The sequence below is a fragment of the Dreissena polymorpha genome, chromosome 14 (genome assembly GCF_020536995.1).
Source record: "Dreissena polymorpha isolate Duluth1 chromosome 14, UMN_Dpol_1.0, whole genome shotgun sequence".
NCBI lineage: Eukaryota > Metazoa > Mollusca > Bivalvia > Myida > Dreissenidae > Dreissena > Dreissena polymorpha.
In genome coordinates this window covers 8,229,112-8,244,847 of record NC_068368.1, presented here as the reverse complement: position 1 = coordinate 8,244,847, position 15,736 = coordinate 8,229,112, and the positions used below count along the sequence as shown (strand labels likewise).

Sequence of the window (15,736 nt, the reverse complement as noted above, 5' to 3'; positions counted from 1 at the left end):
AGAAGAATATATATGCTGTTAAATTAACAAGTTAATGTTTGCTTCGTTTTTTTTAAGATAAGAAGCAAAGCTGAATATTATGTCTTCAACACTCGGGGAGTTTTTCTTGTGGTTCGATATCTTGTTATAATTAAAATATTTCATTCTAACACCCTTATCGTCGGTTGGTGAATCATGATCTAAATCAATAAGATTTTGCCGTTCTGTCCGTTTCATTGAAGTGTGTTCCATGATTAATCAGCATACCTTTCGTCTGAAAAAAGACAACGTTTCGTACACTAACAACCTATTAAGAGTACAGACATGCTCGTTGTGCATCCAAACTGGATACATAAAGGCTAATGTGCTACCGGGAAGATAACGACACATGCTCCTGGAAACTTAAAACTAAACAAGGGTCACAGGCAAAGGACATTCGCTTCTTTAATGACCGAACATAATCGTTTTAAAAGGATAGTTTCAAATAACCCCACGTCAATGTCCTTAATGGGATAGTATTATAAACACTATTTTTTTATTTATGCATAACCTTACGATGACTAGCTACACAAAACGCATAACATGCAATTTCAATAGTTATGAATTATAAGAAAAAGATCGTGTTGTTACTGCGTATTTATTGCTATGCAAAATTACACCGAATAAAAAATACTAATTTAGTAATATTTATGGAACGTGACTAAATGTTAAAACGTTTTGTCAATTGCCTTAACTGGCTACATGTGACAACTTCTTAAACGCTCTAAGGACATCTATGTAGAAGAATTCATATAGGTTTTCAGAAAAACATGTTTTCTTATCCATTATTGTATGAATGTACTTCACATGTTATGCTCAAATTTGTCGTTATATTAATAAATACTGTTTAAACCAACGTGACTTCTGTGAGATAAGTTTATAATAAATCTCAATTTGTGTTCACACGTTTGCATGAAATAACCTTTGTATTGGAAATAATAAAACAATCATCATCAATCAATTGATACAACATCGTATTTATCCAAATATAAAAAAGAATATAAGTGGTCAACAGTAGTGAGCTTGTGTTGATTTAATGGTAGACTCTTACTATAACCACTGTCGTTCATATTGAACAATACATTCGTTATAGTAAAATTTTAGTTATACGTTTTTGAACTCATTATTACAATGCGTGCTGCTTAAAAAAAAGAAGAGAAAAGCCACATCTTTTGAAATTACCGACTTCTACTTTTCGCAGTGATATACCCTTTATGTAATGTTTTATTATTGGGCCTGTACAATTATGTACATAATGGGTATTCTTACTTTACATTTGATTCAATACATATTTTTATATTTACAAATTTGTACGCTTATTAAATAAAATGCTAACAAAATTTAATAAAATTTTACTTCGTGTAAATTAGAAATTGGTTGTAACAAGAAATTCCCCCCCCCCCCGTTACTACAACTGAAAGGCCGATCGCGCTATTACGATATAGTAAAACACAACTATCTATCTAGAAAAAGGTGTATTTTTCCACTTTTGATGTATGAAATTCATTTGACATCAAATTTATATTAATTATCACTATATTGTTGTAATCCTATATTAGACTTAGGTTGAAACACATTTAAGCCTCAAAGACCGACGAATCAACCTAATATTTATTGAAAGCGTTTATTTGCATAATATGTAGGCCATATCGACGCAAACATTGCATTTTTTATTTATTGGTCCTTGAAAAATTTGACCGAGCCGTTGTTTGCAACATTAATTTTTAAGTTGGTATCCGATAATTTCCACTTTTTCTGAATATGTTTGCGATTAAATATCATTGTCAAGTTCATTTGTCAACAAAAAGCGCCCCATATACTGAAGCGATATAGCTCTTAAAAAAAAGGTGAACGTAAGAACATAAAAGTGTCTATCCTTAATCTATCTTCACAAAAGTATATATTTATGATTTCCCATTCTGAAAATTGTATTGCAAATTTTAATGTATTTCGTTCTGACACCCAATACACAAATCGTTAAGTATATAATATAATATAAAATACTATAAAATACTATAAAATACTATAAAATACTATAAAATACTATAAAATACTTTAATATACTATACTATAATATAATATTATAACTTTATTTTATGAAGAATTCACATTAAGGAATATTTATTTTTTTACAATTTGGTCTTCAGTAACATTACACAAGTATATATTTTGAATCATGCATACGAACATACAAGGATAAAAAAGAACTATACAGTTAAATGTCATAATAACTTCCTTATCAATTCCGACGACTTGGACGACGACGAAGTCGACGACGACGATGATGATAATGACGATGATGATGATTTTGATATTACAAAATAGGCAAAATATGATACAAAAATCAATATTTCAAAATAAATCACATCAGACACATCACAACAAAGTATTAACATAGAAAAATACTATCGCGTGAGCATACATGTATCAATGACTTGTTTGTAAGTACTCTTTAAATTTTATTTTGAATGTAGTATTCGAAGACACTTGTCGGATACTTATTGAAATTAAATTCCATACGGTTCGTGCACGAAACGAAAACGATCGTTTCCCATAATTTGTTCTAAACGGAATAGATGATATATCAGTGTGGGTGGTGGATCTAAAGAGCGTACACATTGTTATTTGAGATATGAATAACATTAGTCAAATAAGACGGCATTGCGCCTATCACAATCTTATGAACAATAGATCCAATTAGGAAAGTACATCTGTTATTAAATGTCAACCAACCAAGTTCTTTGAATAAGGAAGCTGAAGGAGTTTAATATGGTTTATTCAGTATTATTTTAGCAGTTTGGTTTTGTATCGAATGTATTTTACGTAAGTCTGACTGTGTTACTGAACACCATAATGCGCAACAATAATCCATAGTCGTAAATATCTATGAGTTGTAAAATAGTTTCTTTGTTTCATAGTTAATAAAAGAGTTAATTCGTTTTAATAAGGCCAGTTTTAATTAAAGTTTACTACATACACTGTTTGTGTGCGATTGTCATGTAAGATGCTCATCAATTGTTACTCCTAGTAAATTAAATTCTTGATTTGTTCAAGGATAATGTCATTAATATTAAGTATAAGATTGTCAGTAGAACTACGAGCGTTTGATAAATTTACATTTAGTTTTGTTAGGATGAATTGACAAAACAATAGGCCTGTCCATTTAAATAGTTTTCTGCAGTGTTTCATTGTTTGCCAGGATCTATACATCTTATATGCAAGGGCAGTTTTAGGAATACTTTTATTTCGATTTGTTCATCGAACTCAATTAAAAGTACATTAGTATTGTTTTTCAATTGATATCATTATAAAGCCGTACCAAATGTTTGTATATTTAGAGACATAATGGTTTGTGACAAACTAGCAACAAGACAGGCGACACATTACTTATGAGAGTTTTTAACATGATACATTCACAACGTTTTGATGGTTTTAAACACACGTTTATTTAGAATTATTATCCATCATTAATCTTAGGGTTCAAAATTGATTGAATATGACAAATTACATAATGTTGTATTTATGGCGGTGATACAAATATGCAGCTTTTCAACACTTAAAATTTGGAAAAAGTGTAACTTCATATGGTTACGTTTCATTATGTCAAACAACTTTGTAGTGTCCTTATTGGCTACATATTCGTTACACTCTGTAGTTCACGTTTTTTGGTTTGGTGTTGATGTATTGAATTTCAGGGCAGCGCTTGACAAACGTTTGCTTCATATACGTTTCTTGTAGATACAATAAGTTTTTTTAATGTGATCAAAGCATTATATAGCTTTATATCATTAAATATGAAAATGTTGAAAAGGATCCTTCTTGAAAATAGCATAGTGTATAGCAATGTCCGACAGTTGATGATACATTACTTTTTAAAATGTACATGATATTGCTTCACCCCGAACATTATAACAGTTTAGTTGAAACCTATTATTTTAGCTCGATTACATCGAAAGCCTCATGCTTATTGATACGCTCTTGAGTCCGTTTCCTGGGTCTAGAACCAGTTCTTGGTGTCTTTGGGGGGGATCTAAAGAACGCCCCCACAGTGGGGATCGAACCCATGACTTTCCGGTCGCTAGGCGGAAACCATATCCATATTACCACGGTGAACTCAAACAGTTTAACTACATCCTCTGGAATTTCTCTAACTAACTTGTGATAATCGTGTTGTAGACATAAATACCTAAAGTATCGTATATTGCATAGGTAAAAGGTGTTAATAATGGCATTCGAATACTTTTCATTATCGTAGCTAGTTTAGGAGTTATAAATTCAATAAGCGTGAGTAAATAACAATGACGAGAACAAGATAACAATGCGATGACCTAGATTAAGCCAGATTTGATGAGTACAGCCGGTTAAAATTGAGTTATACAGGAGTATATAAGAATTCTTACTAGTAGTTTTTCAAAGTAAGCCTTCATCGTTATACTAATACTGTACTACACTGTACTCATTAATTAAAGGGTTGTACGGCAAACTAAATCACAGTTCATTCAAGAAAAAGTGTTCGAAGTACCTTTGTGGATCGTTCAATACAAAACGATTTAAAGTTCTAATGCGCATCCAATTTAATAACCCTTTTACATCAAGGTATCGGAACGACTTAGTGGTGTTAATTGACCTATGCATAGCAGTATAATGAACATTTACATGATTTGATAAACAAATGTAAAGATAACTATATCTTAAAACGCCTGAGGTTTGTGACTTCCATGGCCTAGTAGATTAGCATTTACAACGCTAATAATTGTGTTATTTATATAATGAAAGGTTATGGTGTTTTTGTTAGAATTGGTTTTTAAACATTAAAATCATATAATTAAAACATTTTTGCACTTTTTTTGACTGCACAGTCAATTTGGCGTTCCAATAACTCTTAAAACTCTTAAAATTCTTCATTTAAATTGTGTTTGTTAATAAATCTATTATCATTTAGATAAATGAGATAAAAAAAATTAGTTTGTTAAATGACATGTTTTTATTTAAATAAAGCAACATACAATAAAATGAAATTCGTATGTATACCTGCTATTATTCCATTTAATTAGAATGCGTGCCCAAAACACATGAGTCCAATCTTATCATAAAATTCGAACTGAAAATCGAGCCGTTTTATCTTAAGCACACCAAGGTAAGTTTAACGAAAGTTTAAATGCGAAAAAGAACGTCATTTAAAGCTCAATGCGTGATGCGCTTATAAAATTAAATTTCGATAAGACAATTATAAATAGGTCAAAAAAGTAGTGTCTTTAGATATTAAATTGAAGCAATATCTCAGATTCGTTGAAGTGTCTTTATTTACAAGAGTGTAATCTGCTGTAAATATGTCACCGTCAATACAACATTAGAAGTAGAATTTATCACTCGCAATAAAAGGCACACGCTGTTTTTTTTATGGCCATAATTTGTACAAATGACCTAAACACTCCAATACTGCGATTCAAGTTTAATTCATTTTTTGTGCTTTACAAACGTTTCTGTCCTGCTGACGCAGAGTCTCGCTGTTTGTATATTTGTGTGGAACAGATTCTAGCATTATGCACATATCGTTTTCATGTTTTAATTATCATTTTACAAATATTACATTCTTTATACGTTAAGAATGTGTGTTGTAAATTAGTTAAATTGTGTCGTGACGTGTTCTCTCGTGAAAGTTTTCGGGAAATTTCACACAAGATAGTTAACAGGCAAGCCATAGAAAAAACTATGGCCATTCGAAATATCATTTAGCTTGGTTAGAGTTAAATAATGAATGATATATAATCAAATAACTATTTTCAGAAAATTCACAAGAACTTATCAGGTAAAGGATGTATTTTGTTTTCCATCAATATATCTGAATTTTGGTATAGTAAAATTTATGAGACAAACACATTTATGGCTTATGAAAAAAAGACAAGAGACTAATGAACATTGTTCACTGTTGCTCAAGTAACTTGTACAAAGAATGGGGGGATGTAGATGAAGCGCTTTAATGCCAGGTATTTGCTATAATGGTCAAATAAAATGTTGGGTACTATAAAGTAACATGAACTAAATATTCAATAGCGCCATAAAGATGCACCTGATTTATACTGATTTACATTCTGTAAATAATTAACTGTGCAAAAAAAGTAAATAAATGTGTACAGGATCGACAAGATAACATTCCAGTCTAAAAGAGATCTTTTGCAAGGCTTATATCTTTGCAATAATTTATTTCAATACTCGGGATAAACCGCACGTTTTTCCGCGAGATTTACGACGTCCTTTAATCCAGATAAAGCTTTATTTTCTTTACTTGTGTGATATCTTGTTAACTTTGTTTAGATAGCGATTAATTATTGTCCATGGCATTTATGGAGATGCACTTTAGTCGTGAGCACGGCTATTTGTTTTCAATTTATATGTGCAGCAGTGGTTCTTTCGTAATTAATGCATTAATGATAAGAATGTTTGTATGCCTCGATGGTTGTTTGCATGTATTCACCGAATCAATCAATACGGCAAAACAGTTTCGCCCAGCTTTGAATTATTAAATACAATACAAATAACATAGGTATTATGTACAAGATAACTATTGATGCAAAGCATCAAAGGGCGTCGGGAATTTCAGTGTAAAAGGCACTCAATGAAGTTACATGGAACGATTTTTTTCTACTGTAAATATTTATATATTGGCCGGTTATTTTAAACAAAATAGAAAAAGATACTGGCATAACCATTATCTATGATTTTCTGTTATAACCCCCAAATAACCATTATCTATGATGTTGTGTTATAACTCCCAAATAACCATTATCTATGATTTTGTGTTGTAACCCCCAAATATTTCATAGTTCATTTTATTTACATTGGTTTCCTTTTTTTACTGGAATCCGTGTGCAGTTTTCATTAATGGAACAGAACTGTGTAGGTTTAAAAAATCTGCTTCATCTTGTAAGCGTAATTTCATATTTTTCTCAACTTCAAGGGGAGATGATTCTGAACTTATTCTTACGTTGCTCATTTACGACAGGGGTTGAGTACTCATTGATATGAAAACACTGTAAAAGTTTTACTGTGTTTACGACCCCCCCCTACCCTCTCACACATATATTTCATCGGCATAATACAAACAAAAAATGGTTACAATAAAACAGCATATTTATTTAAACTAAAATGTCTACATCAAAACAAAAAGTTAACATTGAACACAAATAAAACAATATGATTCTACTGGGGATCGAACCTTAGGCCTCTCACATGTGAAGCGAGCGTGTAAACACTACACTACGGAACCGCTTGAAAAATCACCTTCTAACTAAGATATTAATAAGTGACCGTAGTGTAATGGTTATCAATAAAGCAATAAACCGTGTAATCGCTGTCGTCTTGTAAAATTGAAGAAAATACGCGTTAACCAAAACTCGAACAGCAAAAGTCTGCGCTATTGTTACAAAAACAGCATAATAAATATATTTTTATTATGTTTTGTTTTTATACAAAACCAGAAAGTTTAACCGGTTCGCGTATTAGCCCAGTCCCTGTGATCTTTTATTATTGCCCAGTCACTGTGGTCAGTTATTAATTAAAAAGAATTAGCTTTGCATTATTGACAATACATATTGTAGTAAATGTAATAGGCACAAATGCAGTACTTATTTACACTAATTTACACAAAAAGCACCACTATGCAAGATATTCTGACAACAAAAATATATACATTGATCCGTAAAATAACATCTCCTCCTATAAGTGCAAAAAAAAGTATTACATACGAGTCGCCGCACTTCAATGCAACGCCAATGATGTATCGTTTTCTCTGGTCTCGAAAAATTAACAGTACAATGAAGAAATAGTTCCCTCCCGCTTCCTTTAGGACCTTAATTGCAGATAATAATGTATTGTTAATAATAAAATGTACAATTTCTGTCCAAGAGATAGTCTGTGATGCCTTTAATTCATATCGTGTAAGTAAACTGTGTTCGTATAAAGAGTCGATAGGATAGTATATGTTCCATTTGCCACATAACATGATTTTCTTGCAAACAAAGTAATTGGAGTGGAATATACATCGTTCTATTTTAGTATATATTTTCTATGGAAATAAATTGAGCTGACTTCGGTGACCAAGACTTTTCGAGCAGAAGTGAAATAGTAATTGTTGTTTTATCATAAGTTAAAGAGCAGAAGTAGTGGTATTGTTGATAGTATTAGTTGTTGTCGTAGTTTTAATTAGATAGTACTATGTGGTAGATAATAGAAGCGATTAGTAGTAGTAGCAACGTGTAATATAAAGGTAATGCACACTCTTTATTTGATAAAGGTTTTAACTAATACTGGGCAGTTTTGCTTGCAATATTATCAAAGTTTTGTACAATTTGAAAAGTGTAAAAAAACTAAATGAAAATGCAAAAAATATCGAGAAATGCTTAAGAAGAAATATCAACAAGCTGGAACTGAGTAAAGATAAAATATTATAAGATTCGTCGATTTCGAGAATGTTTTTACGTGGCATATTTCGCACTAACATGTGTTAATATGTAAAAGCGTTTTTTGTTTCCACTACTAATCAACTGACGTGACAACTGATTATGGGTGTTTACAACGCGGAGCATTTGACGTGATGACTATTTCATTAAATCTGCCCATTTGCCAACCATATTTCTTAGGTAATTATCGTTTTAGATTATTATCAACGAGGCGTTGAATAAGTTTCTTTAGCGACCATGAGAACATATGTTAAATACATAAACACTATCCTCTAACAAACAATATCTTTATATACAATAAGCATATCTATATAGTAACTATATAATAACTTACCAGTAATACTTGAGCTTGTACGCAAATTGGAAAGTCCTTATCTATATCATTGTCCTGAATCAAGATAGATCAGTGTTTTTGAACAAGTCAATTCATAACATGAAGTTTAAAGTGACTACAAGTCCTACAACTCGGTCATTTCTTTTAATTTTACAAGTAATAAACAAGGTACAAATGTATCTTAAAACGGTTATTAATGCGTTTATAAAACTTCTTTTGAAACAGAAGGCCATAAGAGTATGCTCAAACAAATCGCTTTCGTTTGTTTTATTAAACTATGTGATCAAATATTTACACTGTAGGAACGGCAAAGGTAATACCGTCGGAACGGATATATATTTATTCAGCTTTATATTCACTCACACACAATTATGTGTCTAAAAATATTTTGATCTTGACTGATAATGTGCTTATTTTATCAGATTAAAAAACTCGACCACAATCAAAGCCATCCGTATTCTGCAGTTATCCCACAATATTGTGAATGCTGAAGCAGTCTGATTATTTCTGATTTAACATTAATTTGTACAAAGCATTTGTAATATATTTGATTTATTCACAAAGCAAGCTTGTATTTGAAGAAAATAAAAAAATACTATAAAACAGTGCTAAAACTGTAAATAGTTTAGCAACAAAGAAAATGTTACTAATGTTAGCGAACTGTTAAATATTTGCACGCTTGTGATATGTCCACGTCGCTATTAAACTTGTCTAACGTTATGATGCTATCTTAATACCGAGATATTTTGGTAGAATAAAGCGATATTTAAAGACTCACCTTTTTCCTGAAAGTTACATCAAAATGTTTCTTTTTTCTATCCGCCCATCTAATTGGTTCGCATTGTATTTATCCTTTACAACTTAAGTAATTTTAATTTAACTATGGGTGTTTATTTCATTTCGTTAAATACGACAATCAATAATAGGGCATGATTTATAACCTTGTTGAATACCGTTATTATACAATAACTGATTTAAATTGCATTGTCACCGGCACACTGTAGCACGCAATTTCTCAATTAGTTACCCCTGTTATAACATACAAAGTACGTTGCGTTAAAATCGTTGCGTTTTAAGACCATTCACGATTATACTCATGTATGACCTTAAGGAGCTTTAATTATATATTTTACTTGTGGAGGTGTAGTAAACAGGTATTGAAATTACAAAGCGTAAATCAAATTCAATTAATAGATTCTCAAGTAAAATGAAAGTCGACGAAATGTTTTGTTTTCATCTAATTGTAGTATTAAATTATTAAGTATCAGTGGTATGAAGTCATGCTATCGAAACATATGTTCGAGTAATACTCAATCTTATAAAAGGGGCAATACCCCGACGCTGCATTAATATAATTCCCATTATCAGAAATGAAAGTTTTTCAGAAGAATGCGCGGTATGGCGCCATATTTACACGTATTTCTTGCATTTCATCAGCAGTTTACACTTCTGATATCTGAGTTCTTCACTATTCTGCAACATATTTGTTAATTTTGTTATTGAATAGCAAAGCAATGACTGTACTTATGTGTATGCTTACTAGTGTAAATGAATAATCAGTGTTTTGTATATGCATGTAGCAAATATGTAAGTCACGTATTAATGCAATATGAAAATCAGAGTTATTCTAAACTATAAAACTACATCTTCAGTAACTCCTTGCTGTAAGAAAAGAATACTTATTTCAATTTGAGGGTGGTTAAATATCAAGAATATGTGACGGATATCTAACTTTTCACAGTATTTAGAATCCGGGCATTAGGTCTGCAGGGGACATTATTCAGATAGTTTTTACTTATGTTTTTTTTTATGTCACATGGACACAACATGGTGATAAGACGTTGCGCCCAATGAGAATTCATCGTGCAATAAGATACGTTTATAGAATTAACGCGGACACTGGCATACATGATTGTGCTAGACCACACAAATCAATTTTTGTTATCACATTTCATCAAGAGAACATTGAGAATATTTGCTTTTGCGTGTATGTTCATGTGTTTGTTAACTATACTTTAAAATATCGCTTCCATGGAGAACTCATCTAAATTACCCAATATGAGCAATAGTTGAAACACATCATATGCATATTGTTTTAACTTATTATTTTAAGTGGTTTGGTACAGAAACTATTGTCCCAATGGGGACAGTATGTTGTTGTTGTCTAGCATTTAAGGTGTTCACATCAACACACTTGTGGTACAAATCGTTACTTGTTTGAAAAGTGTTGCCTGCACATTTGTCATGACCTAACAATGTGGTGGGGGAATTAAGTATTGCACTTGTTTGTCAGTCCCAATGTATGTGTGTATGTTTGACATGGGCGTTTCAAAGTTTGTATTCCTAACTTGTCTTTTACTTTTTGGTTGAAGTTGCTCAATTTTTTAAAACAGAACTATCTTAATGAAAAAAGGAATTTTGGCTATTTGCAAATTTACGATCCTCTGTCGTTTTTTTACTTTATAATATTATCATTGAGTCATCGAAATCGTATGCGCCTAGCAACTCTTTTACTTTCCGGCCGATTTTCCTTTAATAACATGAACTTAAATACCTTAATGTGTTGATGATCGTCAAGGACCTATTTAAGGGTAGACTTATTATACTATGTGTGTAAAATTTGGAGTCAAATTATTTATATAAACTGGTATAGCAAAATAATTTAAATAATCATTTCCTCTGAAACCACGCCACAAAGCTCAACGGTTTTAAATCTGTTTTGCAACATTTTATTCCGGTTCTATGCAAACTCTGTTATAAAAATGTCATTTGGGCCATAAGGATCAATACTATATATAAGAATATTTTGGTTTCGTTATTTGAGATTTTTTAGAAAAATCACCAATCAGTTAAAGAGAATTTGAAAGACACACATATATACATATATGAAATTGTGCATGTGTTACAAATCGTCTATAACTGGTTCGTGATTTTATCCATAGTTCACAAAATAAAACCAAAACATGATTGGACAGGAAGAAATTGTGAAAGCGTTCTTTAACTGTGGTTCTTGTTTTATTTTAAAAGAGTATATATCAAGGTATTTTTTGTTTATATGTTTATCTGACAGCCCGATTAGTATATTTCCAAACATGTGTCATTTGGGTATGAGTGTCCGTCACATATTTTGAAGATTTCGGGAAGTTCAGGTACCAAGACTTTCCAATATCAAGAACTTTTGGATAACATGTCGAGTTCACATGTCCTACTATTTTCTTTTTGGAATTGTATGTAGATTTCATAATTTATATGCTTACATATAATGACTTAAAACAGTAAATTATAGAATAGCTTCAACATAAAATAAAGCAGCAGTCGTGTTTCCATAAAACAGGAATCACTCTATTTGTTCTGGTTTATGTATTGAAAAAGATCAGCAAACTTCAGAATAAATATATCATATGTTATTCAGTTATAGGGATATTGACCTTTTACAACCTCAGACTTTTTTTAAATTATTTTTTGTAAGGTTCACAATATAATCGTGTTTTTACGCATGTTCCTCGAATGAATTATCTGTTATCTGAGGATGTCGTCAGATGAAATACCTTCTAAGCGGGAACGGTTTTTCCTTAATTGAGTTAAGCCGGAATTCTGTTTTCTGAACACATTGTTACATGCGAAGGAATAAGAGAATTCATTACATTGAAAAAAAAAACGGTAATAACTTTTGCATAAGGTATTCTTTTTCGTCCACATTGTTACGGAATAACCATAGGATATGGTAGGTGTAATTAAAATCTAGAATAGTTTACATACTAAAATGAAATTACTTTCTTTTGATCCGAGCTGCTTCGCGATAAGAATTAATTAAGATTTGTGTACAACTTCGTTTACGGATATTCAATACAGACTTGATTACTTCCGACTTTAAAACGATGTTCGAATACTCATGTTATGATGCATCGCGTTTTCATGTACATTTCACCGATCATGACAATAATGCATCACTCTGGATCAGCAGACGATTTATTTCATAAATCAATCTCTGGGTTAATGGTCGCCATCTTTCGAACTACTTTCAAAAGTACAACAACAACAATAACAGTAGAAGACAATTTTAATTGCGAAAAGTTGAAAAATTGAGTACACGTGTCACGGTTGTTGAGTGAAATAGTGTTATTTTCAACTGTGTATGAAGCATGTGAACTGGTAGTGGAATAACCGAATTGTTGGTGGAAATGGAATTTAGAAATATATCTAATAATTCATTATCGTGTAGAATTATCATCAGCATCATTTCTGTGGAACATTGCAATATTCAAAATACAAGTGTTTCATAGATATGGTGCTTTTGACATAGTTCACTAACCATCAAGACTGAAATGATTCATGCACACAGGTAAAGTAAATAGTTGAATTTGTGCAGAATGTTTATTTTTTACAAATTATTATTTAATTTGACCAATTTATTTTAGATTGATTGCACTGAAACTCAAAGTCTAAAGCTTAGTAAGACACTTAAGCCAGTTTTCTGAGATGAAACAATACTTGTTCAGAGTATAGCAGGTTCATGCGGCCTCTGGTTTATTTATTTGGCCTCTGCCTTTAACCTGGGTCGCTTTGATGTCAGGTGTTTAGCCCCCATATCAACAAGGCTCTCGAACCTATATGTAGTTATTCATATTGTTTAAAGATTTTGAGAACCCTCACTCGGTGCCAGTGGGGATAAAACAGGGACCTTCTTATAGCTAGATGAATGCATCAAATATGCCAGCAACACTTTATAATCAATAACTTTATAATTGATGATTCTGTTCTTTTAACTACATTACTAATTTACCAAAACAATGTGAAACACATCTTTATGCCCCCAAAGAAGGGCATATAGTGATCGCACTGTACGTCTGTCTATCAGCATTTAGGTTTCGAAAAAATGCTCATAACTTCTATGTCGCTTCAGATGTAACATTCATATTTGGACCAATGGTATGCATGTGTATATGGACAAGGCCTTCCCATACACACACAAATTTTGAGCCCTTTGACCATGAACTTAGGGTCGGCGTTTAGGTTTTGGAAAATGCTCATAACTTCTATTAAAGCGTTTATCAGGGCGTATGTCATCCTACGGAGACAGCTCTTGTTTTTGCTACTGTCCTCTGCACAAACCATGATATATCTGCATATATGCATCCAACCAAATCAGTAAAACTATTTGTCACTTAATTACAGTAAACTTATTGCATGTTAACTTTTCAACAATATATATATATACATGTATATATAATTATATATAACAGATCTTGAAAAAAACACACATCAAACTTCAAATTGTTTTAGTAAATTATAGGCTTTATAATTGGTATTGTGACATTGACACCACTCATGCTTGCGACTATACAATTATACAACTATGGAACACATTATTTATGAGAAATTCCAATACATCAACATATCGTCTCAGATTTAAGGCAGATAATCTAGTGCTTTTTTGCTGCCATTTTTACTATTACACATTTTTTTCATTTTATGTTATGATGCATTGATCTTGTTTCTAAATTAACCAAGCAATCATGTTAAACTTTTGAAGAAAGATGTTGTCTGATAAATATAGAAAATATAATCACTAAAAAGTGAACAAAATTCAGTTGAATACTGTGACAAACAGAGATTTGCCAAAGAGCAATTCAGATCATGATTTAAATTAAATACAAGTAATATGAAAGTCTGCCTATTGGATCCCAGTTAAGACTAATTTGTCAAATCTGCACATTAATTTTCCCTCAGCCATGTAGAATTGGGGACTAAATACCATCAAGTCATGTAAAAAGGAGCAGTGTATAGCACGCTGCTATTGATCTCTTGAGCTTTCACATGAATTTTACGGGTAATTTTCATACAACAAATGATATTATATAGTGTAATGATAAAGCATTATGAGCACAAATTAAATCTCGTACTAGTGGTGCAAAAATCATTTAAGTGTCACATTTCAAAAGAAAATTTATATAAAAAAGTATTATTAATTGTTAAAACATTATAAAAGGTTATTTCAATTCACTAAAGCATTTAATTACAAGAACAAGTGCATTTTATGTCCATTACAATACATGTAACAGTATTGGCATTGTATTTATCTGCATTTGATGTGCATTTAATACACTTAAAAATGCAGACAAGACACACTTCTAACAGAAACAAATTAATTTATTTTTTCTGCATTTTTCCAGCATTAATACTCTTCAAGTGTATTTTTTATCATCCCAAATACACTTTACCAGGAAAAAGGTATATTAAAATGCATTTTTAGTTTGTTTTAAGTATATTTTCAAATGCATTAAGACACTCTTTTCTTTTGCAAAAAATGTTGAACAAAAACTTGAAAATATTTAATATACTAAAGTGTAGTAATAATTAAAGTTTTGTATGAGCATCAAAAACAGTGTCAAATTCATACCAGTGCCTATTTAGTAGCAGTAGGCCTTATATGGTCTACTTGTGGTAGAAATAATGCATTTTGTATAATACAACATACATAAATTAAAAAATATAGCTGCCCATACAGTTCAATACAATGTTCAATTAACTACACTATGCAAAGTTGAAATATGACATCAAGCTTGGAATAATCTTTTCAATAATGAATCATATGCTGTTTTAATGTATAAGTGAAATAGACACTTGCATATTCAAACTGATTTTACATCAAAACTAAATGTTTAATTTGATTTTTAGCTCCACTGGCCAAAGGTCCTGTGTCCATCGTGCATCCATGCATAAACTTTTCCTTTAAACATCTTCTCCTAAACTACTGGTCCAATTCTGATGAAATTTCTTAGGAATGTTCCTGGGGTGAACCTCTTTCAAATTTGTTCAAATTATGCCCCTGGGATCAAATTTGACTCTGCCCTGGGTGTCACAAAATTGAAAATTTGCTTAAATAAGGCCTATTTTGTGAAAATTTCAAAATCTCCTGTCCATA

General features: G+C 31.3%; 2 protein-coding genes across 3 annotated transcripts in view; both read right to left on the bottom strand.

Moving 5' to 3' along the window:
* Positions 1–5,166, bottom strand: part of LOC127857144 (uncharacterized) — a 99,377-nt gene extending 94,211 nt beyond the window's left edge. The window contains exon 1 of the mRNA XM_052393526.1: positions 5,050–5,166. The gene's annotated coding sequence lies outside the window, so the exon portion shown is untranslated. The remainder of the gene's footprint in view (positions 1–5,049) is intronic.
* LOC127857145 (uncharacterized) overlaps positions 1–15,736 on the bottom strand; it is a 103,681-nt gene that overhangs the window by 74,468 nt on the left and 13,477 nt on the right. The gene's annotated exons all lie outside the window — the stretch shown is intronic.